Genomic DNA, 4,430 nt, shown 5'->3' with positions numbered 1-4,430 from the left:
TATATATATATATATATATATATATATATATATATTTCTTTTTGTTAAGCAGCTGAGATAAGCATGAATAAATTTTTTCTTGAGCTTGATTAATAAAGAGAGTTAAATTTGACTCTCTTTTTTTTCCAGCCTTGTTCAGCTCAAATTAATTAAATAATTAAAGAAATAATATTTTTATAACAATTTGTATTAATTTTATATATTTTATTTTAAAAATTGTTTATTTTTTATTTCTAAAATCATTCAAGCTGACTAAGAGCTGAAATACACAAACAAATTCAAATCGAGTCAAACAAAAACATGACATAAACCTATATCTTAATAAAAGCAATTTAAACGAGCTGAATGAACAATTGACTGACTCAAACTCAACTTGTTTTCACCCATATCGAGTCACCATCTCAACCACTCAAAAATAGTTAATTGCTTACTATAATCAAGATAGATTTCGTGGTATTTATAGCAGAAAAGACACGGACTCAACTCTTTTTTTTTTATTTTTCTGAGTGCATATATATTTCTGTTGCATGCATAAAAAAATTGTAGTGCTTGAGATCATGGATTTGCATTTATTGTAGTTGGGGCTGTAAGAAACCAATGTGTTTGATCAACAACTCAAACTCGAGTCGATTAATACTTGATTATATTTGTTAAAAATAATAATTAAATAAGTTCGAACATTGCATGTATAGGGCATTCAAAAAAGCTCGTTGTTCGCGAACAGTTCGTGTTCGGTTCGTCAATGAGTTCGTGTTCGATTCGTTCGATAAGTAAACGAGGCAAACGCGAACAAATTTTTTTCGTTCGGTTAGTTAAACGAACCAAACACGAACAGTGATGCGTTCGTTCGTGTTCGAATCGTTATTATTTGAAATATAAAATAATATAAAATAATTATATATAAAACATTTATTATATTTTAAAACATTAAATTTTATAAATTATAATATATAATAAAATAATAATAATAATATATTAATATACTATAGTAGTAATATACTAATATAGATATTGTATATTTATATAATATAAGTTATATAATTAATATATAATATTATTTTTATATATTAATATTAGGGATGTCAAACTCGGCTCGTTCGTTAAGAAACGAACACGAGCTTATTTCAAACAAACTAAATTTTAAACGAACCGAACACGAACACAAGCTTTGTTCGTTCGTGTTCGGTTCGTTTACACCCCTATGCATGTACAGATGGCACCTTTTTATTAGTTATATTCCATGTTAGATTTTTATATGTTGAAGGCTAGTATAAATTAAATGCATACTTTTCTTTTTATATTTCAAAATTTTTTTTAGTGATGAATGATGATTTTCAAAAGAGCATGCTGTGCGTGATATTGAGGTATTGTTAAAAGTTTATTTAAGTTGCTAAATTTATGTTTCTTTCTTCTTCTTATGTTTAGGTGTTCCTTTTTTTCTTTTTTTTTTTATAACTATTTTTTTTAATGTGAAATGCTCATTTTCATGCATAGGTACAAAAAACATGTTATTAGTTTAAGCTTTGTGTGTAAAAATGAAAGTTTAGGTGTGAGATAGGTGAATATATAAGAATTGGGTGCTATGTATGAAATTTTCCCTTGGTTTTATATTTGTAAATATATTACATGGGATTGTATTTTCTTTATTAATTTTTTAGGTATTCATTATTACATCATTATTGTATCTTTTAGGTTAAATTTAATTACTTTTATTTATTTATTTCGTCATTCGGTTCGACTCCGATCGAAGCAATGAACCTTGAAATTTTCATTCTTCCAGTTTGATGTCTGGTTCGGTACCTTGGTATTTTGAGTATTTAAAAAGTGATTTTGATGATCTAGGTGCATTTGCAAAGTTCCTTTTGTAAAATAATGCTCCAATAAAAAAAATTCTATATGAGACCAATATTCATGGATTTTTATTTTTCATGCTTGAAAGCTCGCTAATACACCTAAAATATATAGTGTTTTTTAGACATATTTTTATACCTATTTTTGAGATATTGCGCTTTAATGGAAGGTATTTGTGTGTTTTTCTTTCAGGTACAAGTAAAAAGGGGAAAAATACTAAAATGAGTGAAAAAATGATCAAATTTGGAGCAAATAGGTGAAAATTGTCCTAAAGTGCTTTAGCACCTAAGCGTCGGTTAAACAACGAGGGCCGCACCTAAGCGCCAGAGGCCCCGCGCTTAAGCGCCAGAGGCAGGTATTTGACGATTTTTTTCCTTTTGCTGAATTTTTTCATTTGGCTGAATTTTGAAGAGGTATTTGAGGTACTTATTGGCTTAAGAGGGTGGTTATAACCACTAGAAACAAAAATATGGTTAAAAAACTTATGAAAGGAGGCATCTTTTGGAGAATACATGGAATTTGGACACATTTTTAAGAGATACCAAGACACAAGTTCAAAAACTATAAAAAGAGAGGCTTGGAACTTTTGAGGGGCTGCTTCTAGTCTCTTCATTAAGAAGAAGATCGTGGAGAGATTCAAACACCACAAAATTTACTTTTTCCTTTTTTTTTAGTTTTATTTTGAGAGTTGAGAGTTTTGTCAAAGACAAGATATTCAAAGGAACTTCAAGAGTTTGGTGGAGGATTTGAGATAAGTTTTTATCTTTTGTTTTAAACTATATTTGCTTTTAATCGAGATTTCTTATTGGTTTGACAATGATTTCTACTTTTAAACTAAAGTGTGGTTTTGTTTTCTCCATGAATTATGAGTAGTTTTCTTTATCTTTCTCCTTAAAATAATAAGTAATTAAAGTTTGGATGGAAGTTGTAGATAGTTTTGATCTTTAATGTTGGAAGAAGTTGTGATGATTTAAATCCATGAACTTCATTTACTTTTTGATTTGACCAATTCAGATGTTAAAATTTGTTGTGAAAACATGTAAGAACCGGACTGATATTGTCTCAATCAATAATTGGAAAGAATCGCATGAGGTTGTATGAATGAGAATGTAATTTATATGATTTAATGCAAATAAATAGGAAAATAATCATTGAAGGGTGTAGAAGAGGACTTTAGAGTGACAGGATAAAGCCCCCAACTTGATTTATTATTTTAGGTTCTGATACGAGATGTTAGTCCCCAGGTAGAGGGAATCAAGAGAACTCTAGAGTGAGAGTTGGTATCTTCTCTGCTAAGCCGGTCTTCAGAACTATTCGAACTTGAAATTAGCCAATGTTCTTTATAGCATCTCTAGTAAGGGGAAAGAAAGTAAAGAAATTGCTCCTATTTGGCATAACACACTTTGCATACTTCCACAACAGAATTTCTATACTTATTATTAATTCATGATAAAGAGAAAATTATTTTTCAAATTTAGTATTTTTCTTTTACATAAACTCAAGTTATATTTTTAAATTTACTGTTTTGTCAATATATCAAAAATACTAAAAAGATTTGAATTTTAATACTGCGAAAATATTTGTATTTTTAGAATAGAAAATTGTTGTTCAAAAGTGCATATTGTGTATTCTCCTTGTGGGTTTGATATTCATGTATTAATCTAAACGTATTATATTACTTGATAACGATACGTATACTTGCGTAGTATCCGAATATATATATATATATATATATATATATTAAAAAGTTAAATTCTTATTTTCTCCATGATCAAGTAACTATAATTAAAGTCATTGTTATACTGTTGCATATAAACAATAACGGGATCACTCGCCATGTAAAATTTTATGAAAAAAAAGTTGTGTGATAGTCATAAAAGCTAACTGCATAGTATTCAAACATTAATGATGAACCAAATTTAGTTTATCGCATTAAATTCCAAGCACTACAACAATTTCTTAAAAAATTAAGATTTTGGGACAAATGATAATTTTAAAATATTCCTCCATCTGGCTGCTTTTTAGTCAACTTTTAGGATCTCAAGATTTCCTCGTTCCGGTACCACTATTTTCTTTTGAATTTACTTAGCCTAAATGAGTTGTTAAGCTCATTTAAGCTAGGGAGATCTAGTTAGCAACCGTGGGTTACCTCATCCGAGGAACTCCCGTAAATTCAAGGAGACGTATTATGCAGTTTTTTCTTTTGTTGTTGTATTTTGAAAATGTTGTTTAATTTTGAAAATAAATTTGTAATTTTTCAATTTTGAATAGTTTTGCAAGCAAGGTAAATAAATGCATGTAAAAAAGATATTGTAAAGTAAATAAATAAAATTGAAGTGCATAAAATATAAATGCGTATCTGTCATCTTCTCGCTACTCCAGCTGCATGGTTAGCATCATAAAGCAGATTATATTTGCAGAAATTAAATAAATTGCAAAGAAGTAAACGGAAGCATCCTGTACGAAAAAGTAGGAAACTGAGTCGTAGCAAAACTCGAGTAAAGAGAAAATCCGTATTCGCATCTAGAAGACCAAAACTGGGTATAAGACATGGATAAAAGTAGGAGCTCGGACCTGGA

Source organism: Phalaenopsis equestris, unplaced genomic scaffold, assembly GCF_001263595.1.
Source record: "Phalaenopsis equestris unplaced genomic scaffold, ASM126359v1 Scaffold000226, whole genome shotgun sequence".
Taxonomy (NCBI): Eukaryota; Viridiplantae; Streptophyta; class Magnoliopsida; order Asparagales; family Orchidaceae; genus Phalaenopsis; species Phalaenopsis equestris.
Note: the sequence above shows the minus strand (reverse complement) of the source record.